This window comes from Sorex fumeus, unplaced genomic scaffold, assembly GCF_029834395.1.
Source record: "Sorex fumeus unplaced genomic scaffold, SorFum_2.1 ptg000073l, whole genome shotgun sequence".
NCBI classification, from domain to species: Eukaryota; Metazoa; Chordata; class Mammalia; order Eulipotyphla; family Soricidae; genus Sorex; species Sorex fumeus.
In genome coordinates, this window is record NW_026606130.1 from 13041979 (window position 1) to 13066595 (window position 24617).

The 24617-nt window shown below is 39.5% G+C and overlaps 1 pseudogene; it reads left to right on the plus strand.

Moving 5' to 3' along the window:
* Positions 1-2542: 2542 nt before the first annotated feature.
* Positions 2543-2655, plus strand: LOC130038277 (uncharacterized; annotated as a pseudogene).
* The last annotated feature ends 21962 nt before the right edge of the window (positions 2656-24617 follow it).

Consider the following 24617-nt stretch of genomic DNA (forward strand, 5'->3'; position numbering starts at 1 on the left):
ATCGTCGATTTGCTCAAGCGGGCACCAGTAACGTCTACATTTATCCCTGCCACGTACTAGTGTAGCCCAATGGCGTCTGTTCATTCTAGGAACGCGAAGAGCCTCAAACCAATCGTTCATGATTTTGATGAAGAAGTTTGACCATCTGGTAGGTAGGCAGCCACACAGTCTTTTGACATCCCATGGAATCCAGTCGGTAACAGCTCTAGTCCAGCGGTCATCTCTAAATGTCATTATGTGACCAGCCCATCTGATTTTTGATGCCTTGGCAAAAGAGACAGCGTCCCTGACTCTTGATCGTCGACGGAGGTCGAAACTCCGGATTCTTTCTCTCATTTGAGTGATACTGCAAGCATAGCTCTTTCGATTCCTCTTTGGGAGACCCGAATAGCGTTCTCATCCTGTTTGCGTAGGGCCCAGGTCTCTGAGGCATATGTTAATGCAGGAAGAACAGTGGAATCAAAGAGATGTGCCCGGAGTCGGAGGTTCTTCGTCCTCTTAGCTATTTCTTCAATGCTCTTGAAGGTGTTCCAAGCCACTCTCTTCCTCCTGCACAGCTCGGGTGCCAGGTCATTTTTCATGTTGACTTCTTGACCTAGGGACACATAGCTGTTGCATTCGGAGATGGTCGTTCCATTGAGAGCAAATGGAGCATCAGGAAAGAGGCTGTTTCTCATAAATATTGTCTTTGTAAGATTCAGCTGTAGTCCTACCTTTCCACACTCACGGTCGAAGTCGGCCAGCATTTTTGCCGCTTGGCTAATGTTTGGTGTTATTAAAACAACCTCATCAGCAAAGAGGAGGTGGTGTAATTGCCTACCATCTATCTTCACTCCCATTCCTTCCCATTCCAGTCACTGAATGATGTTCTCAACGGTGGCACTGAAGAGTTTCGGTGAAATGATATCACCCTGCCGAACCCCTCTCTTGACATCAATGATTACTCCTTTGTAGAATGGTGAGATCCTGGTAGTGAATCTGTAATACAGCTCACGGAGGATCCTGATGTATTGAATTTGAGTGCCCTGATTGGCTAGGGTTTCAATGACCGCTTCAGTCTCAACAGAATCAAAGGCCTTCTTTAAATCAATGAACGTTAGACAGAGATGCACTTTGAACTCCCGAGAAACCTCAGTGAGCTTGGTTATTGTGTGGATATGGATAGAGAGAAGAGCAGAAGTGCTGGTGGAAGCGGCACTAGCCGGGAAAGGTATTCCTAATGCCCGCCTGTCCTTCGCCAACTACAAGACCAAGAGGACTGCCCTCTGACGTCTTGATGGATCTCTCACATCTTCCAGAAGGGCAATGGAGAAGATTATTCATGACTTCTACTCAAATCTCTTCGATAGCCATGTCCACCTACTGACATACCAAATTCCACAGGATGGATATATCATTCCCAATGTTCTCCCTTCCGAAATCTGACACGCCATTTCATCAGTAAAGAAACTAACAGCACCTGGCCCAGACAAGGTCAGACCTGAACACCTGAAGAACCTGCGGTCAGTACTCATCAGTATGCTGGCTCGGCTCTTCACATGCTACCTGTTTGATTGCAAGGTTCCGTCCCAATGGAAAACCAGCAGGACTGTACTACTGTACAAGAAGAGAGACATCCACGACATTGGTAACTATCACCCTATCTGCCTATTGTCTGTCATCTACAAGTTGTTCACTCGAGTCATCCTGAATAGGATTGGCAGAACACTAGATGAAGGAGAACCATGCGAGCAAGCCGGGTTCTGCAAAGGATTCAGCACCACCCAAAAACAGATTAGCAAAAAAAAAAGAAACGGTGGTATAGATACAAAATAGAAAAATACTGAACTGTGAGAAAAGATGAACTTATGCAGTCTGCTTAAATTTGGATGCAACTGAAGAAATGTATTTAAACTAAAGCAAGTCAGAAAGAGGAAACAAATACCAGATGATCTTACCCTATGCAGAATATAATTAAATAAATAAATAAATAAATAAATGGATTAGAAAATTCTCAATGGAAACAAATTAAGTTAAGGACAATAGAAGTGTTGGGCCTGAGAGGATAGCATAATGGATAAGGCTTTTGCCTTTCATGCAGCATTCCTGTGTTACGTTCCCAGTATGTTACACTCCCTATATAGTCCTAAGAACCCTGATAATACTGATTCCTGAATACAGAGCAAAGAATAAAAACCCTAGTACATCAGGTGTGGACTCCAAATAAGCAAAAATAGAACTGTGATCTCAGGATGCTAAGTTAAATGGGAGAAAAGAACTTTTAGATAATAGTAAAGGAATTTTAACATTATCGTAGTGGGTATGGAGTAGCTCGAATGGAAGTAAAAAATGATACTGCCACATGGTAGTTACATTACCAAAATGCAATCCCATAAAAATAAATGCATTATTTTCCTTATTATTATTGTCAAGAAGGCAAATGGAAATTGTACTTAGATATATCCAGTACATTCATATACTTCCCATCTCATCCTTAATCCTAAAATAATTTTTTTCTCAATCAGAGAGAAAAAAAACATTTAAAAAACAAACCGTCTCTGATTTTGGTTGAAAATTACCTGCGACTTTAACCCGGGTCATCTGTGAGAACCAGTGTGGTCTCAGTTCACTATTCACTCTGCATCGTGAAGAGGTCAACCTCAGGCCGAGATATGTTATATTTTGGCCAGAACACCGCTCACTCCCTCTCATCTCAGCCCACACTTTCAAATTCAGGACACACCTGAGTCCCCAGCCTGAGACCAAAGATACCTCTTTCACATCAGAGGGAGTGAAGATGTTGATGTCTACCATTTTCAATAAAGTTGTTGACCAATGGGGAGTGCGGGGCTGGGGAGACTAAAAGAAAACAGAAATCCACGAAAGCACTGAAAGAAGATAAAAGCCACGGGTGGTGGACCAAAATCTTAAAAAAAATCTGAAAAAGATTATTTTTTTCACATTAAAGAAATAAGAACAAAATTTAAAATATGACTAGTTAGAAGTTGAACCATTGCCAGACCGACAAAATATCAGACAACACCTAGACTGCCTGAGTGAGAATCTGAATTTTAATCACTATGTAGTTCTTTAGATATTAAAAGCTTGCGATAATAATGACTCAAAATGATTCAGAAAAGTGCGATTTTGAAAATAAGATGAAATTAATAAAATTCTAATTTTAACCGAGTGAATAAAATAAATGAATCTATAAAACATACAGTGTGGGGCTGGAGAGATAGCACAGCAGGTGGGACATTTACCTTGCTCGCGGCCAATCCAGGTTCGATTCCCAGCATCCCATATGGTCCCCTGAGCACCGCCAGGAGTGCCTCCTGAGTGCAGAGCCAGGAGTAACCCCTGTGCATCTCCAGGTGTGACCCAAAAAACAACAAAAAAAATACAATGTATCTTACGACCACTGTTGGAAGTTATTGGGTCTTTTGATGATGGTGATGTGCAGTAACTACACAGGAATATTTACAAATATCAATTATACTGTAAAATTCATACTTTGTATACAATAATTATAAAATATTAATCAAAAGTTTTTGAATCAACTGAAAAAATTAGAAATTGAGCTCCCATTTGACCCAGCAATACCACTCCTGGGAATAGATCCCAGAGAGTCAAAAATGCATAGTCGAAATGACATCTGCACTTGTTTGTTCATTGCAGCACTCTTTATAATAGCCAGAAACTGGAAGAAACCTGAATGCTAAAGAACAGATGACTGGTTAAAGAAACTTTGGTACATCTACACAATGGAGTACTATGTAGCTGTTAGAAAAGATGAAATCATGAAATTTACATACAAGTGATACAACATGGAAAGTATCATGCTAAGCGAAATAAGTCAGAAAGAGAGGGATAGACATAGAAAGATTGTAAAGTAACAAAATATGAGATTAATACCCAAGAATAGCTGAGATCAGCACCAGGAGGATTACTCCATAGCTTAGAGGCCAGCCAGGCATTCTAGGGGAAAGGGCAGCTCAGATAGAGAAGGGAGCACCAAATAAAGGGTGTTTGGAGGATCCTCCCAGGAGGGGAGATGCATGTTGAAAGTAGACTATGGACTGAACATGTTTGCCATTCAATGCCTCTTTTGCAGACCACAACACCCAAAAAGAGAGAGAGAAAAAAAGGGATTGCCCTGCCACAGAGGCAGGGTGGGATGAGGGGGATGGGGGTGGGAGGGATATTATCCATGGTGGTGGAAAATGGGCACTGGTGGAGGGATGGGTATTTGATCATTGTATAATCGAAACCCAAGCACAAAAAAATTGTAAATCTACAACTGTACCTCATGGTGTTTCACTAATTAAAAATAAATAAATAAATAAATAATAAAATTAAAAAAAGTTTTCAAATCAACACAATAAACATTAATATTGGCGTAACCATATAGCCTAAACTATAATAAAATAAATAAACAAGAGTAATAATTCAATTATCCTCAGTATAATTGTGTGAATATATTGGCACTGTGGTGCTAAGTGTGGTGTAGTGACAGAATACTCTTAAATGATATAAACACACTCTTTAAATAAGTATTATTTCCTTAAATTGTTCTTTTGATTTGGGAACCATATACAGCAAATGCTCAGAATTTAACTCCTTACAGTGTGTTTAGGGACACTCTCGGTGGTTTTCTGGGATCAAACCCGGGCTAGCAGCATGTAAGACAATCCTACTGTTATAACTCTTTGGCCATTTAAATCAAGAATATTTAAAGCAAGAGTCAAAATCATCGGTTTGGGTGTCTATGTTTTAATTTTTATTGGTGAAACACCATAAGGTATAGTTGTAGACTACAAGGAGATAAATTTTGAGCATTTACTGTATATGTCTTCCTAGCCTCAGTGAACAACTTTTTTGTGTGATAATAATAATTTTTAAATTCTAATAAAATTTTTTAAAATGTAGAGGCCAAAGAGACGTTGAAAGAGGCAGGAAACTGCCTTACGTGCAACTGACCTGGGATCCGTTTATTGCCCCAAATATGGCTCTAGAACTTTGCCAGAATTGATTTTGAACACAAAGCCAAAAATAAGCCCTGAGCACTGCTGGATGTGGCCCAAAATAAATTTTTTCAAAGGTATAAAGCTTAAAGTCTCTGGGACCTCATCGAGAAGTCTTGTGCCACCTGGATCCATTCCCTATGCCAAGTACTGGCTCTACTTAGAGCCACTCTAAACTCTACACACAAAACTGCATGGACAGCTTATATAGTGAGGGCCATTTGTATTTCACAAACTCTAAACTGATTCACGTGCCAGTTAATTCAAGTGAGTAACTAGGTGAAAATAATCCTGGTCATATACTTTAACAACACTACATGACAAGGAAAATAACCTGAACAATAGATGCAGTGTTCATAGTGGCCTGATATTAACAACCTAACCGATCTGTTATTGAGTAACTAAGAACATAAAACTCCATCATTAATACTCACAAAATTCAAAGAACAATTAGAAAATTAAGAAAATCAGCTGCACTCAGATAGAAAAGGGACCACCAAATAAAGGGTGTTGGGAGGATCCTCCCAGGAGGGGAGAAGCATGCTAAAAGTAGATTATAGACCAAACATGATTACCACTCATTGCCTCTTTTGCAAATCACAGTATTCAAAAGGAGAGAGAGAACAAAAGGGAATGCCCTGCCACAGAGGCAGGGTTGGATGGGGTGGGATGGGGGGGTGGGAGGGATATTGGGATCAGTGTTGGTGGAAAATAGGCACTGGTGGAGCGATGGTACTCGATCATTTTATAATTGAAACCAAAGCACAAAGTCTACAACTGTACCTCATGCTGTTTCACTAATAAAAATTGAAAAAAAAATGAAAATCAGCTGCAGTCACAGATAGGAATAGAAACTCAGACAAGTTCCCAGCCCACCAAAATGCTTGAGACTGGTCACCAAGACCCTAAAATCAAAGCTCGTTGCACTAGTAACATAGACTAAACAAGAACTTGACAGTGAAATTAAGCAATAACTGGATGAGAAATTCAACTAACTCAAGTAAGGTTGTTTTTAGAAGATGAGAGAATCTGTGCACCTGGAAATGAAGGAGTTAAAGAACACACTAACAATCCATAGAAAAAGAATTTCAGAGGATGGAAACCATTTACATAAATTTGAAGACAAACTATAAGCCAGTATTGATAAAGAAGTTTAAAAAGAGAAGAGAAACAAAATAATAGAAGAAAATTTAGGGTACTTAATGAACCGGAGGAAGAATAATATACATATTTTTGGAATATCAGAGTGTGAGGCAAAAGGGAAAGGGAAAGGAAGAATGGTGGAACAGGTAATGTAGGGTGACATTGCTTTGTCCTTCTTCCACAAGAAGCTTAGGTTTATCTGGTTACACCCATCAATCTGGTTACACCCATTCACAGTGCTCCTGAGGCACTTCCACTCCATTGTGTTTATCTGTAAACAGTCTTCCCTATGCTCTCCTCCCCACCCAGTTAATCAGCTTTCCCCTTAATCAGACTGTTAATTTGTAAGATCAGTTTCCCAGAAATCTATGATTTTATATGTATGAGTGAAATATTGCCTTTCTCCTCTCCTTATGCCTTATGAACAGTTTACTTTAAAGCAATATCCTTTTTGTATAGACACAGGAAGACCGTTAACATTATGCTTTGTAACTTAGGATTTGATTGGCTTTGAATATTATTCACTCCCGGGCATCTGCTTTCTCGACTTAAGCCTCAGTTGCCCTTAGTTCCTAACACCCCAAAAGCAGGGTCCTTAAGAGGGACTGAATGGACCCAGGGCAAGCGGTGAGCTACCCTGGCATCGAAATTGGCCAGGCCAAGGTGACACGATTCTTAACTATAAGTTAAGAGTTTGATCAGAGACAAATGCTGTCATGATCCAAAGGTAACGACTAGACTAGGATCCTGCTAGGGGTGGGAAAGACTATCTGGCCTGAGCACTGTAGTCTGAGATTGAGATGGCCCTAGGAGAGCAATTCTATAAGTTTAAGATATTTCTTACTGTATCCATACAAAATAATTTATATCATATATGCTTATATGCTTGTCAGACAAGGAGAGGAGAGACACACCCTTGGGATTCCGCACTAGGGTGGGTCCTCCTGCTGAGAAAGGATCTGTCTTAGGAGCGGCTTTCCCTGAGGCTAAGATTTTTACCCCTATTGATTTCTACCCCTATTGATTGTGACCACACCTATGTGCAATTGTTCCCCAAATTCCTCTTGGAGAGAGATATAATGAGACTGTAGATGGGGCATAGGGGAGCAGAGACAGAGACGAAGAGAGGATCAGAATAAACTGCTACTAATACCAACCAGCCTCGCCCTAGCTCCTTCTTCCGCTTGACCATCACCATCGACCTCCCCGGGGTGGGAGAAGGGTGAGACTACTGAACGCGGGCGGCGGGAGAGATAGAGCCACTGCCACTGTGTGCTGTGCCCCCTTTTGTGTGAGTTTACACAGGTAATACCTGAAAACTTCTCAAACTTTCTGTCGGGAGTCAGCTGTGCAGATTCAAATGACCAAACAGTATCAAGGTAAATAAACCCAACAGATCAAAAACGTGAAACATAGTAATCAAAATGATAAAAACCAGAGAGAGATAGAGATAGAGAGATTACTTGAAGCAGCAAGAGATAAGAACAATAAATATAAGAAAATAACTTAAGAATCAGAGCAAATCATCCATATAAATGGTACAGGCAAAAAGAGAGTTGAATGGCATATGCAATTCAGTAAATGCAAGAAATTTTCAACCTAGAGCTCACTATTTAGCAAATTTCTCTTTTAGATGGGAGGGAAGGGTGAAGCATTCTCAAACAAGACTAGTGGCATTTGTGATAAAAAAAACAACCCCGAGTTCATTACTGAAAGGTCATTTACAAAACCCGAATAAACAATTATAGGATCCATAACCCTACACAGTAAAATGTCAGCACAGCCTTTTATACCAATAATATCTCTGTCAACATATTAAACTCTCAAACCAAAATGTACAGAGTGGCAGGATGATTTAGGATACAAAATTAATCCATTTGCTATTTACAGGAAACACATCTAAAATCACGAAATAGACACAGGTTCATAGAAAAAGGATCACGATCACGATCACTATCATCCTGCTGTTCGTCGATTTCCTCGAGCAGGCACCAGTAACGTCTCCTTCTTCCTAGCCCTGAGATTTTAAAAGAGTCATTTCAATGCTCTTTCAGGATTAGGAGAATGAGACCCATCATTGTTACTGGTATTTGGCATATTTAATACGACACGGGAAGTTTGCCAGACTCTGCCGTGTGGGCAGGATACTTTTGGTAGCCTGCCAGGTTCTCCAAAGGAAAGATAAGATAATAAGATATCGCGCAGCCGCAAATGCGGCTGCGTGCTTCCGGGAGCTGGGTTTTATAGTCTCTGCGTCTTGGCCATTGATGGGACCAACCTGGTGCTGGCGGTAGCTGGTGCGTGTGACACCTACCTACTGGAAGATGGAGGGTCTAGGTGGAGAAGGCCCAGTCCAAATCCAAGTAGGCTTGGAGACCTCAGTCCCGGGACCCGCATGCCTGGGTTCCTCTGCCTGTTCTTTCATGCTTGAGGCCCGTTCGGATGTGTGGAGAGTGGTCCCAGCATGTCCGTGGCTGGCTCCGGAGGTCCTCAGCTGTTGGGGCTCTGCTTGCGGTGGGGGGGAAGAGAAACTCAACCCTCCCCCCTTAATGGGCCCCGGGGAAGGACAGCCAGGCACGGGGGCAGGAGACACAGGTTCATAGAAAAAGGATAGAAAACAATAATACATGACAATGTAATTCAATAAAAATCTCAGACAATCATACTTATATCAAACCAAATTGCATTCAATCTAAAGAAATTAATTAAAGACAGCAATGGACACTTCTTATTTATCAAGAGAACAAGAGACCAAGAAATACTATCATTAATCAACATATATTCAAGAAATGTTGGGTCAACAAAGTTTGCAAGGCTTTTGCTCAAAAACCTGGATAAACACATCAATTAAAACATAGCAGTAGGGCACGGCCATTGCTCCAGAGGCACAAGGACTTTAAACAGAGCCCGGCAGCTTGTGGCAGAAAAGTGAATGGACTATATGTTAAACTACTCCCCAGGAGGGAAAGATTGTCTCTCCCTTCCGCCTTTTCCCCACCCCCTGCAGCAAAGTGGCCGCTGCCTCAGAGCTTATTGGAAAGTCAGGTATGAGCCAGCAGTGATGGGGCAACTGCAGTCTCATGGGAAGGGGAGCAGTATCGGCTCGCCCTTCATGCCCTTCCGAGGCCACGAGTTGCCCCCAAAGAGTGGTACTCCAGCATGGCCATGGCTCCAGAGGTACAGAAACCAATCTCGTAATTATCTGGCTCTTGGCAGAAATCCCTCCAGACTTAATTAGTAAAATATCAGAATCCAATATCGCGTGGCCACTATCGTGGCCGTGTGACATCATATAATTCTAATAACCAGCTATAGAAAACAAATTATTTCACAATGCTTTTTCAGCAGTTCTGGTTGTTGGGTGGAAATTCTAAACAATAGTGGTGCATCTTTTGTCGAAATAATGTATGTAATCAAAGTAGAGAGAGAGAGTTAAGTAGAAATCATCTGCCTCACAGGCATTGGGAGGGGTGAGAGGGGGTATATTGGGGTTCTTGGTGGTGAAAAATAAGTCCTAGTGAAGGGAAAGGTGTTTGATAATTGTATGACTGAGACTGAAACCTGAAACTTTGTAAATTTTCCCACAGTCATTCAATAAATAAATATAACAAAAAAATAGCAGTAGTGGAAGACTTCAGCACTCCAATCTCACCACTGGATAGACCCACTGTAACTAATATTGCTAAAGACACAAAGCCCTAAATGAAGAAACAGAATGGCAGGGATTAATGAATTTATACAATGACTTGTATCCTCAAAAATCCTAGTACACGATCTTCTCTAATGCGCATCGAGCATTCTCCAGAATAGATCAAATTTTAGGGCATAAATCCAAGTTAAATAAATTCAGAAACAAATTATAATAAACAATCAATCAGATCACATTGCCACAAAGATAGAAATTAACAATAAAAATTGGGGAGAAAAATGTAATAGTTGGAGACTGAACAATACCCTGTTAAATAACAGTTGGATCTAAGAAGAAATAAAAAGATTCCTTGAGAATAATGATAATGGCTTAACAAGTTACCAAAATCTATGGGACACAGCAAAAGCTGTACTTAGAGTGGAATTCAAAGCAATGTAGGCCTACTTAAGGAAATAAGAAAAAGAAAAAATCTACAGCCACAATGTACACCTGAAATATTTGGAGAGAGAACCAACAAGAAGTTAATGTAAAGACTAGTGGAAGAAAAGAAGTAGTAAAAGCCAGCGTAGGAATCCTCAATATAGAAACCAAGAAAGCAATACAAAAGACAAATAAAATAAGAAGCTGGTTCTTCAAAAGAACAAACAAGATAGAGCAACTATTGGCTAGAGTAACAAGGAAACATGAGGAAGTATTTTTCTCGTTTTTGAAGCGGATAAATTACAAGAGAAACCTCAAAAAATCCAAGACATCATGAAAACTTATTATGAGCCACTCTACTCTGTTAGCTAGAGAATCTAGAATAAATTTATAAATAGACTCCTGTAAACATAAAATCTCCCAAAACTGAATGAGGAAGAAGAAGACGCTGAAAAGGCCAATCACAAGCAAAGAAATTGAAACAATAATTAAGAATCTCCCTAAGAATGAGAGTCTTGGCCCAGATGCCTTTTTACTACTTCTTTTCTTTTGTTTTTTTTCCCCACTTAATTTAAGCACCATGGTTTACAAAGTTGTTCGTGATGATTTGTTACATGTGTTTAATAATCCACCAACACCTTATCACCGTTGTTATCTTCCCTCCACTACTCTATCCATTGTTCCAACCTTCCCCCATAACAGGCCCACAAATAATGCGTTCAAACGATTTGATACTATTAAATGGTTAATAGAATAATCAAAACTTATGTCAGTAAATGAAAATATGTGTAAATTGCTTTATATCACTTAATTCCTTGTTTGAGAGTTCACTAAACTGTTGTTGCAAGTTAATCTTTTTGTGCTAATGTTTTTGTCAAAAATAAAGTAGAGATTAGTTCCTTTTTATGTTACATTCTCAAACATCCTGGGTATTACTGGGATATTAATATTTGAGACGTTGTGAACCACTAATGTGACTTCATGTTTGAGAATATTCAGAATATTTAACTGGGAAATCTGGTTAGATTGCAGCAGTTTTTCAGGTGTCAGTGAGGTGGCTGTCGGGGATTTGGCAAGGCAGAGACATAACCTGCCATCCCCACTCCAAGGTCACAGTGGAGATCTAAGATAGGACTGTGTATAAAAATTATTTGCGGCTCAATTTAGATTTATTTATGAGTCTCTGGAACAGGACCAGTAGGTGAACTTACATAACAGTGGTGGTGAATTATGGGTGTGGCTTCCAGGGCTTTTGGAAGTATGGGGAGGGGGTTGGAGGAAAGAGACAGATGAGAAGAAGCAATGGGAGCCAGGTTAGTGGATTCAGGTACAAAGGTAGTGTTAAGTAATGATAGAGCTAAATATCCAAAACGACAGAGACATCAACACTGAAACCAAGAGACCCAAACTTTAACAAGCAGACTTAGGCCATTGTCAAAGCTGGAGTTTGGGGGTGGTGTATGGGAGGGAAGTTGACACTGCAAACATTGGTACAGGGAAGTTGACACTGGTCGTGGGATAGGGGCTGCAATATTAAATGTCTAAATTTTAACCATGTATAACTTTGTAAATCACAGTGCATTAATTAAAAAAATTAAATTCATTAAAAACCGTTAACATTATTGTAAATATGTAACCAAATGATAATTATGAAATTTAATATCACATAACTAAATTTTAAATGTAAATTGTATTATGTTAGGCAGTATGATTATATTGTTTAAATTTATAGTATAGATGTAAAATGTTACTGCACACCACATAAGCACTTGTGCCAGTGATCCACTATTTTTTTACTATTACCTATGTCACATCTCTTCTGATCTTCATCCCAAAGATCGTTAATCAATTGTATCACTTTTCATCCCATTGCTCATCAATCTGCTCAAGGAGGCGTCAGTAACATCTCCATTCGTCCCTGTAACAAGCTAGTGTAGCACCATGGCATCTGGTAGCTCCAGAAACATGAAGAGCCTCAAACAATTTGTTCAAGGTCTTGACAAAGAAGACTGACCATCTCGTAGGTGAGCAGCCAGGCGTTCTTTTGACATCCTGTGGAATCCAGTCAGTAACAGCTGTAGTCCGGCGATCATCTCTGATTCGCAGCCATGTAGCCCATGTCCCTGATTCTCGGTCGTCAACAGAGGTCAGAACTCTGGATTTTTTCTCTCTCTTGGGTGAAATGTAATAATCTGAGCATAGCCCTTTCGATTCCTCTTTGGAATATGCAAATAGTGTTCTTACCCTGTTTTTGTAGGGCCCAGGTCTGTGAGGCATATGTTAATGCTGGAAGAACAGTAGAGTTGAAAAGATATGCCCGGAGCTGGAGGTTCTTCGTCCTCTTAACAACTTCTTCAACACTCTTGAAGGTGTTCTACGCAACTCTCTTCCCCCTGCACACCTCAGATGCCAGGTGATTCGACATGTTGAGTTATCAACCTAGGTACAATTAATTGCTGCACTTGAAGATGTTCCTTCCATTGAGGGCAAATGGAACATCAGGGACCAGTCCATTTCTCATGAACATTGTCTTTGTGAGATTCAGCTGCAGTCTGAACAATCTGACCTTTCCTCATTCACGGTCAAAGTCGGCCAACATTTGTGCTACTTGGCTAATATTTGGTGTTATTAGAACGATGTCATCAGCAAAGTGGAGGTGGTTTAGTTGCCGACCATTTATCTCCACTCCCATTCCTTCTCATTCCAGTTGTTGCATGACGTTCTCGAGGGTGGCATTGAAGAGTTTTTGGTGAAATGGTATTGCCCTGCCGGACCCCTCTCTTTACATAGATGATCACTTCCTTGAAGAATGGTGTGATCCTGGTGGTGAATCCATAATACAGCTCATGGAGGATCCTGATGTACTGAGTTTGAATGTTCTTTTTGACTAGGGCTTTGGTGATCACTTCAGTCTCAACAGAATCAAAGTCCTTCTTTAAATCAATGAACATTAGACAGAGTGGCATCGTGAACTCTCTAGAAACCTCAATGTGCTTGGTCACAGTGTGGATATAGCCGATCATGCTGAATGCTTTTCGGAACCTGGCTTACTCACATGGGGAGATGGTCCTTTATCTAGTGTTCTGCCAATCCTATTCAGGATGACTTGAGTCAATAACTTGTAGATGATGGACAACAGGCAGATCGGGCAATAGTTGCAATAGTTGCGGGTGTCGTGGATGTCTCCCTTCTTGTACAACAGAATGCTCCTGCTCGTTTTTTATTGGGATGGAACTTGGCATTCAGACAGGTAGCGTGTGAAGAGCTGAGCCAGTGCATTAATGAGTACTGGAGGCAGATTCTTCAGATATTTGGGTCTGAACTTTTCTGGACCGGGTGTGTACGCTTCTATAATGACAAAATGACATGTCAGATTTCAGAAGGGAGAACACTGGGAATGATATACACATCCTGCGGAATTTGGTACGTGGGCTGGGGACATGGCTATTGAAGGAATCCGAGTAGAAGACATGAATGTTCTTCTCCATTGCCATTCTGGAAGATGTGATAGATCCATCAGGACTTTGGAGGGCATTCATCTTGGTCTTATAGTTGGAGAAGGACAGGCTGGTATTATGAATAGTTTTCCTGGCTTCTGCCCCATCGGCCAACACTGCTGCTCTTCTATCTTTGAGGTCTTCCTATATCGCTTCTCTACACTGTTTTGCGAGCTCTGACGTTAGCGTTTTATTGCCTGAGGCTCGCGAAAAACTACGTTGGCAAATGAACTAGAGAGTTTCCAAAGACAGGCGTCTTTTTGTGGCTCTATCTCTCGGCATTCCTCACACAGTCATGGTGGTGCTCAAATAGTTGATCGTATTCCTTGTAGATGTTGTCAGTAATGACAACTTCCCATATTGCCACAATTGTGCCAAAGAGCTCCCTCAGTGGTTCACCGCCTAATCGTGATGAGGGGATAGCAATGGTGCCAATAGACAAAGAGCGAACCAGCATGCCACCCACAGGGCAGAGCCTGAGAAGCTATCTGTGGCGTATTCAGTATGCCAAAAAGAGTAACAAAACTGAAACTCATGCCCCTGACCATAGAAGAGCCCCCAATATAGCAGCATTAAAAGGGATGAGCAAGGAGAGGCTGCTAAAATCTCAGGGCCAAACTAGGCTGCCCAAACAAAGAAGGATTAAAATGACTGCCCTTTTAATCCACCTACTCTGGCATTGGAAGCATCCATTGAGAACCTGATGGTGCAAGTGCAGAAGATCAAGTACAACATCGTTGGATTGACCGAGATGAGAAGGCATCAATAACATCAAACAGTTTTCTACACTGGAGAAGAAATGTTCCTTTGAAGATGCGACAGGAGAGGCATGGGTGGTGTCAGTGTCCTTGTCAACACGAACTTGGCCATGAGCATTGATTCGTTTGATTGCCTAACAATCTGAATCAGACGCTTACGTTTGAAGAGATGTGGCTTATTGCCAGCAGTTTCTATCTTCGTCACCTATGCACCAACATCCAACTACTACAAAGATATTGAGAAGTTCTACATGGAGCTGGAGAAGGTCTATAAAGAAGACTACACCTTCTACAAGGTCTTTGTCGGTGATTTTGGATCAAATATGATCGACTTCTGAGCACCTCCATGATTGAGCTCATTTGCCAACGTGGTTTGTGGCAAGCCGCAGGCAATAAAAATTAACGTCTGAGCTTGCAAAGCAGTGGAGAAGCGATAAAGGAAGACCTCAAAGAGAGAAGAGCAGCAGTGTTGGCCGATGAGGCAGAAGCCGAGAAAAGTATTCACAGTGCCTTCCTGTCCTTCACCAACTATTAAACCAAGATGAATGCCTTCTGAAGTCCTGATGGATCTATCACATCTTCCAGGCCAAGATAGGAACGAGAAGGTCACCTGAAGAACTCCACATTGGGACCCACGACCTAGAATCGAACGGACAGGGTGGGAGACTATCTGATTTGATTTCATCATGTTGACCAAGACTGTCCATGGTAACTCAGTTCCAGAAGGTCGAATCTAAACTTTGGACATGAGAGTCTCCTGGTGGACAGTTCCACAATGAAATTCACCACATTATATTCAATGGACAGTTTTTCCTGACCGATGTCTCTGTTGTCCCAAAATTCCAAATGCAATCTGACCACTGTCCCCTTCATGCTAAATTCTACTTCACAGAGTGGGGAGAAAGGGCTGCAAAGTTTAAGAAGAGAAATCCCAGAACGCCCACCAAAGATTATTAATAAATTAAATAATACAAGGTGAAGTCATTGTTCAAAAATCTCTATCCTAATATTGTATTACACAGATGAGGGAGGAAATCCATTATTTTTTCTACTTCTGTGATATATTTCACTTGATCTGATATATTCCAGTTTCATCCACATTGCACCAAATTATAGGTTTTTATCTTTTCCTACATCTGCATAATATTACAATGTGATTATCTACATCTTCTTTATACATTATTCTAGCATTGAAATTTTAGGTGTTTCTGCATCCTACTATTTCAACAAGAATTACAATGACATAAGTGTTGATATATTTTTTCAAACAACTGCTTTTAGTTTTTAGGAAAACTGTCAAGAAGTAAATTGCTTGATCATATGAGAGTTGAGTATTTATTTTTAAAAAATCTAACAGTTTTACATTGAAGGTGAACCAGAATACATTCCCACAAACAGTTAACAAGACTTGTTTTTACACATCCCTATGAGCACTTGTTGTGCTAATATTTTTATATATGCCATTCTCACTGGTGTGAAGAAATATCTCACTGTTGTTTTGATTTGATCTTCCTGATAAGAATTGACAGTGAACATTTTACATTTCATCATTGTAGACGTGTCTCATAATCCCCTTTCAAAATTTTTTTGTTTTTTTTTGGCCACACCTGCCTATGCTCAGGGCTTACTTCTGACCTTGCACTCAGTTATTATTCCTGGCAGGCTGGGAGACCATCTGGGGTGCCAGAAATCAAACCCTGATCAACAGTATTCACGGCAAGCACCTTACCTACTATACTATTGCTCCAGCTCCAATCCTTTCAATTTTTTTGATCTGATTGTTTTTCTTGTTGATCTCTGTGATCAATTTATATATTGGATATTAATTCTATATCTGATTATTGTATGTAAATATTTCTTCCCATCCTCCACATGTCAATGTCATATTTTAGCATGAATTTACTCTGCCATGCAAAATGTTTTTAGTTATGTTTGTTACATTTTCCAATGGAGTTATGTAAGAAGAGAGAGCACTGAGTTCCTTTGATTATATATTTGACTATTTTCTCAATTTATTTAATTGATTCTGATCTAATCTTGAGATCTTTAATTCATTTTGAATTTTAGTTTACCATTTGGGGGAAGAAACTGTTCTAGTTTCATATTTGTGCCTTTGGCTCTCCTGTTTTCCCAGCATCATTTGATGAGACTTTCCTTTTAAAACTTTATGCACCAGGCTCTTTTAATCATTAATTGAGTCAACAAAATTAATTTTATTTCTGCTACAATGATGTGAGAGTTTATATTTGTTCAACTACTCTATAGTTTTGATTATTTTAACTTTATAGCACAATTAAAAATATGAATTGCCAAATTTTTATATTCATTTTACTCAGAATTTTGTTGCAGTTAGGATAATTTTATAATTCTACAAAATGTTTGTAATATTTATTCTAAATTCATGAAAATGTCATTGAAGTTTGATAGGCATTTATCTAAATCTTTATAATATTTTAAATAAGAAGGTAAATTTAACTATATTAATTCTTTGAATAATGAACATGGGACATTTTTTATTTCCTGATGTCTCTCCTATTTCTTTCAACAGTGGCATAGTTTTGATGGAAATTATGAATAACAATGGACACTTTTTAATAAGCCTGTTGGACTTCCATATGTATACTTTGGGAAGCTCTTTTCAACTAACTCCTGGTCCTACTCAATGGGATCATTGAATTTTTGTTAGTGAGTGCTTGATAGATATTGAGTATCAATTCTTTATTAGAAGTATTGCATACAAACATTTTCTCCCAATTAGTAGGGTATCTAATGGAGCTTGAGTTTCTTATGCTGTTCAGAACCTTTTTAGTTTGATGCAATCATATTTCCTTTCATGATTATATTATTCAGGTTTTCTGTTTACATGCAATTAAGTATTCTGGGATTATTTGATTCTAAAATACATCCTTTCTTATGCATTTATTTATTTATTCATTCATTTATTATTAAATAACTGTGAGATATACAGTTACACAGCTGTTCATGATTGGGATCCAGTCATACAATATTCCAATACCTATACATTCAACACGCACATTTCCGACACCAATGCCCCAGTTTCTCTCCTATGTGGCCCCGGTGTGTCGCACCTGCAACCTGTTTCTATGGCAAACACTTCTCTCTCTCTCTCTTACTTTCCTTTAAGGCATGGTAGTTTAAAATACTGTTACTGAAAGAGTATTATGTGCATCACTCTTTACCTCCTTTCATCAGTCAGTTTCTGTCCATAGTGCTAATTTCCAAATATTGTTGTCATATTGGTCCCGTCTCTGTTCTAACTGCACTAGCACTGCCCCTTGGTGGCATGCTTCCTACCATGGATCAGTTCTCCTGCTCTTTGTTTCTACTGTCTTTGTGCATTACTTACATACTCTGTATGTATGTGTATATATATATATATATATATATATATATATATGTATATACATATGTATATACCCTGCAAATGAGTGCAATTACTCTATGCTTGTCCCTCTCCATCTGATTGAATTCACTCAGCATATGATACTCTCCATGTCTATCCACACACACGATTTTTTCATGATTTAAATATTTCTAAAAGCTGTCTAATGTACCATTGTGAAATCCATCACAGTTTCTTTATCCACTAATCTGTTCTTGGGCACTTAGTTTATTTCCAGATTCTGGCTATTGTGAATAGTACTGCAGTGAACATTGGAGTGCAAGTTGTTTTTGATTTTATGCATTGTGTTTTTGGGACACTAGGGTATTTTCCGAGGAGCAGTTTTCTGGGTCATACGGAAGCCCAATGTCTAGCCCATATCCATGTTGTTTTCCAGAAATAGTGAACCAATTGGCATTGCCACCAGCAATGAATGGTAGTCCCTTTCTCTCTGCATTATGCCAGCACTGTTTTTTATGTGTGCAAACATCTATGGCTTGAGATGATAATTCATTGTTTTTTATTTTCATCCCTATAACAATTAGTGATGTAAAGCACTTTTTCATGGGTCTTTGGACATTTGTATTTCTTCTTCAAGGAAGTTTCTGTTCATCTCTTCTTTTCATTTTTTGATTGAGTGACATGACTTTTCCTTGTCAAGTATTACTAGTGCCTTATATATATTGGATATTAACCCTTTTATTAAATGAGAGTGGGGTAAATATATTTTTACCGTTCTGTGAGCTCTCTTTGTGTTCTAGTCTTCATTTCCTTTGGAGTGCAGAAGCTTCTTAATTTAATACAATCCCATTTGTTTATATTTGCTTCCACTTGCATGGTATTTTTTTCTTGAAGATGTCTTTAGCTCAATGCCATATATAATTTTTATCTATGTTTTCCTCTGCCTATCTTATGGATTCAGGTATTATATAAAGGTATTTAATCTATTTTGACTTGATTTTTTTTCAGGGTGTTAGAAAGAGGTCTGAGTGTTTTTGTTTTGCATACATCTGATCAGTTTACCCAACACCACTTGTTAAAGAGTCTTTCCTTGATACTTTTCGTAATTTTCCTACCTTATGAAATATTAATTGGTCCTTTTTCTGAGACTTTGTCTCAGGAAACTCAACTCATTACCATTAATCTGAGATTTTGTCTTTATTTCAATACCATGGTGCTTAATTTAATTACCACTGCTTTGTTGGAATTTGGGTAATGTGATGCCTCCATCTTCTTCCCAAGGACTGCTTTACACATTTTGTGTGGGAGGTGTGGGTGGGTAATTTCCATACGAATTTAATTAACACTAGATCTATTTTTTTTTAAAAAATGGCATGTGCATACTTAAACGAACTACATTGAATCTGTACAATGCTTTGGGAGATTTTCCATTCTGATTATATTTATGCTCCCAATTTATGAACAGGGGAATGTTTCCCCAGGTCCTCTTTTATTTCTTGAATATTTGTTTTGTAATTTAATTTGTATAGTTTTTTCACATCCTTAGTTAAACTGATTCTGAGGTACTTGATTTTCTGAGGAACAACTGTGAGTAGAATTGTTTTCTAAAAATTATTTCTCTTTCTTCTACTGTATCATTTATATATAAGAAAGTAATAGACTTTTTACTTATCAATTTTGTAACCTGCCACTGTACTACACAAATCTATTGTATCTTTGAGAATTCTGAAGAGTCTGTAGGGTTTTCTAAGTATAGTATCATGTGTGCAAATAGAGAGAGCTTGACATTTTTCTTTCATATCCTTATGCCTTTGATATCTTTGTCGAACCTAATTGCTATAACAAGTACATCTGGTATTAGGTTGAATAAGAGTGTAGAGAATAGGTAACCTTGTTTTGTGTTTGATCTTAGTATGAAGGCTTTTTCTCCACTGGGTATAATGTTTGCTGTGGACTTGTGATAGGCAGCTTTAAATATAATGAGGTAATTTCCTCAAATTTCCATATTTTAAGAATTTTTATCATGAATTTGTGTTGGATTTTGTCAAATGATTTCTGTATATAGTGATATGATCATACAGTTTTATTGCTCTTTTTAGTTATATAGTGTATTATGTTCATTGTTCTGCGTATGCTAAATCATCCCTGAATTCCCAGGATGAATCCTAATTGGTCATGTACAATCTTTTTGTTGAATTGTTGAATTCTACTTCCCATTTTTTGCTGAGAGTCTTTTCATCTGTCTTTATCAAGAATATTGGCATGTAATTCTCCTTTTTTGGTGCCTTTGTCTGATTTTGATATCTGAATGATGTTTGCTTTAGAGAAACTAGGAGTGTTGTTGTTACTTCAATCTCCTGGAAGATATTGAAAAGCGTTTGCAATTGTTATTCTTATAAAGTTTGAAAAAGTTCACAAGTGACTCTATAAGGTTTGAGCTTTTGTGGTTTTTTTTTGGACGACTTTTGATTACCATTACAATTTCCTCAACGGTGGTAGGTCTTCTCTCGTATTCTAAATCATCTTGGTTCAGCCTTGAGAAGTTGTAGAGTGGAGAGTAACGTGTTCAAGAGAGAATCTGGGCTTGTACAAGGGCGGAGAGAGCCCTAACCCACATTCCAGCATTAGATATGAAAGTATGAAAGTACACATCTTAAGAGGGTAAATGTGGGCAATACATGTGCTTGGCTGCATGGGTGCAAGCAGCGCATGGGCTCGGGCAGCATATGGGCCTCTGCTGTAAATCTTAAGGACTCTCCTTTGAACATAATTTCTTTCTTTGATCTTGCTGCTTTCAGTATTCTATCTTTATAAATGATTTTCATAATTCTGATTATGATGTGTCTTATAGTATTCTATTTGTATTTCTTTATTCTGGTACACATTGGGCTCCTAGATCTGGGTGCATGCAGTCTTAGCTCTGAAAACTTTTCAGCAATGATGGCTTTGACAGTTGCTTCTTCATAATGGTTGTCTTCCTATCCATCTGGAACCCAGGAGATTCTTGTGTTCTTCTTCTTGAAATAACCAGAAGTTCTATTGTCATCTGTTGGTTTATTTTGAGGCTATTTACTATGCTGCTGTTCTGAGATTCTCTGCACCTCATTTGGAGTTCACTGATTCTGTCCTTAGCAGTTATTACTCTGCTGCTGAGACCTTCCAGTGAATTTTTTATTTCACCTACCTTGTTTATGAGATCTGTCATTTTTATTTTTAGTGTCCTCATTTCTGCTCTCATATCATCCCCTTTTCATTGTTAGTGCATTCCATTGTTTCTTTGAGCACTTTATGTATCCTTCCTTCCTTTCTTCCTCTCTTCTTTCCTTCCTTCCTTCCTTCCTTCCTTCCTTCCTTCCTTCCTTCCTTCTTTCCTTTCTTTTAATTTTAGTGTCTATGTTTCTCAACATCATTTTTAAAAGGATATTTTCTTGCTCTATTTATGATTCTGATCATCTCATTTTCAAATTCATCGTCCAGTATACAGCTGGGTTTATATCTGAGCTCCCACTTCTCTTCCCTTATTTTGTGGTTTATTTTGATCCCAACACATAGAAGTTTTGATTTATACTTCTGTGTTGTAAAAATTTAGAGAATATGATGTCTTCATTGTTTTATCCTTTTATCACAGTCGGCTGAGCGAATATTTATTTACTTTTCTCTAAGTTTTCAGGGTACCTTAAATATCCAACCCGCACGGCAGAGCCTGGCAAGCTATCCGTGGTCTATGCCAAATAGACCAAATTGATATGCCAAATCCAGTAATAAATGGATCTGATTTCCCTAACCCTGAATATGCAGAGTCGAGAAGGATATGGAAGGAGAGATTGATAAAACACCAAGGCAGACATAGGCTGCCAAAACGCAGAAAAACAAAAATGATTGTCTGTACTTTTAATGCTCGTACGCTGGCATCTACTGCATCCATTGAAGACCTTATGGTACAAGCGCGAAAGATCAAGTACGACATCATTGGTCTGACCGAAACGAGAAGACATCAATCCCATCATGCTGTTTTCGACACTGGAGAAGAACTGTTCCTTGGAACATGTGATAAAAGAGGCATCGGTGGTGTTGGTATCCTTGTCAACACAAACAGTCACGAGCATTGATTCATTCGAATGCCTAACAACCCGAATCGGACGATTACACTTGAATAAATGTGGCTCACTACCGGCAGTTTCTATCTTTGTTGTCTATGCACCAACATCCAGTTACGGTGAAAGAGAAACTGAGAAATTCTACATGGAGCTGGAGAAGTTCTATAAAGAAGATCACACCTTCTACAAGATCATTGTCGGTGATTTTAATGCCAAGATAGGACCAAGAAGATCAGTCGATGAACTCCACATGGGAATCCATGGCCTGGAATGGAACGAACAGGGTGACAGACTGTCTGAGTTCATCATGTCAACCAAAACCTTCCATGGTAACTCACAATTTCAAAAGGCTGAATCTAAACGTTGGACATGGGAGTCTCCCAATGGACGGTTCCACAATGAAATAGACCACATCATATTCAATCGGCGGTTTTGCCTAACTGATGTTGCTGTTGTCCCAAAATTCCAAACGGGATCAGACCACCGTCTTCTTCGTGCAAAATTCTACCTCACAGAACGAGGAGAAAAGAATGCAAGGTTTAAGAAGAGGACTCCCAGAACAACCACCAACTGGGAGCTCTTTGGTTCTATTGTGGCAACATGGGAAGATGCCGTCATTGACAACATTGATGAGGAATACGATCGAATGATTCAGCACTTCCATGATTGTGCAAGGAATGCAAAGAGAGGGATAACCACAAAAAACCGTCTTTCTTCGAACACTCTTGAACTTATTCACCAACGTGGCTTGGCACATGCCTCAGGCAACCACAAGGGAACATCCGAACTGGCAAAACAGTGCAGAGAAGCCATCAAGGATGACCTCAAAAACAGGAGAGCAGCAGTACTGGTAGATGCAGCAGAAGCTGGGAAAAACATTCGTAATGCCCGCCTGTCCTTCACCAACTACAAAACCAAGATGACTGCCCTCCGACATCATGATGGATCTATCACATCATCCAGAAGGGCAATGGAGAAGATTATTCATGACTTCTACTCAGATCTCTTTAATAGCCACATCCACTTGCCCACATACCACATACCACATGATGGATATGTCGTTCCCAATGTTCTCCCTTCCGAAATCCAACATGCCATCTCGTCGGTAAAGAAACAAAGAGCACCTGGCCCAGACAAGATCAGACCTGAACACCTTAAGAACTTACCATCAGTACTCATCAATACATTGGCTCGACTCTTCACACGCTTCCTGTCTGAATGCAAGGTTCCAACCCAATGGAAAACCAGCAGGACTGTACTACTATACAAGAAAGGAGACATCCACGACATTGGCAACTATTGCCCAATCTGCCTATTGTCTGTCTTCTACAAACTATTCACTCGAGTCATCCTGAATAGGATTAGCAGAACACTATATGAAGGACAATCATGTGAACAAGCTGGATTCCGAAAAGGATTCAATACCATCGACCATATCCACACAATAACCAAGCTCATTGAGGTATCTTGGGAGTTCAAGATGCCGCTCTGTCTAACGTTCATTGATTTAAAGAAGGCCTTTGATTCTGTTGAGACAGAAGCGGTCATGGAAGCCCTAGCCAATCAGGGCGTACAAACTCAATACATCAGGATCCTTCGTGAGCTCTATTGCGGATTCATTACCAAAATCTCACCATTCTACAAAGAAGTAATCATCCATATCAAGAGAGGGGTTCGGCAGGGTGATACCATTTCACCAAAACTCTTCAGTGCCACCCTCGAGAACATCATGCGATGACTGGAATGGGAAAGCATGGGAGTGAAGGTAGACGGTCAGCAACTACACCACCTCCGCTTTGCTGATGACATCGTTCTAATAACACCAAACATCAGCCAAGCTTCACAAATGCTGAACGACTTTGACCGTGAATGTGGAAAGGTCGGACTACAGCTGAATCTTATGAAGACAATGTTTATGAGAAACAGCCTTGTTCCTGACGCTCCATTCGCTCTCAACGGAACCACCATCTCCGAATGCAACAGTTATATATACCTAGGTCGAGAAATCAACATGATGAATGACCTGGCACCTGAGTTGCGCAGGAGGAAGAGAGCGGCTTGGAATGCCTTCAAGAACATTGAAGAAATAACTAATAGGACAAAGAACCTCCAGCTACGAGCACATCTCTTTGATTCCACTATTCTTCCTGCATTAACATATGCCTCAGAGACCTGGACTCTACGAAAACAGGATGAGAATGCTATTCGGGTCTCTCAAAGAGGAATCGAAAGAACTATGCTTGGAATATCACGGTTCACTCAAATGAGAGATAGAATCCGGAGTTCTGATCTTCGTCAACGCTCAAGAATCAGGGACGCTGTCTCATTTGCCAAGACATCAAAAATCAGATGGGCTGGACACGTAATGAGGTTTACAGACAACCGCTGGACTAGAGCCATTACTGATTGGATTCCACGGGACATCAAAGATCACGTGGACGCCCACCTATAAGATGGTCAGACTTCTTTGTCAAGACCCTAAATGATCGGTTTGAGGCTCTGCATGTTCCTAGAGCGAACAGATACCATTGGGCTACGCTAGCACGCAACCGGGATGAATTGAGACGTTACTGGCACCCGCTCGAATAAATCGATGAATAATGGGGATTAAGTGATTAAATGATTAAGTGATCACAGTATTGTTTTGTCTTTGAGTGGATTTTTGTATTTTCAAAGCAAATTTCTT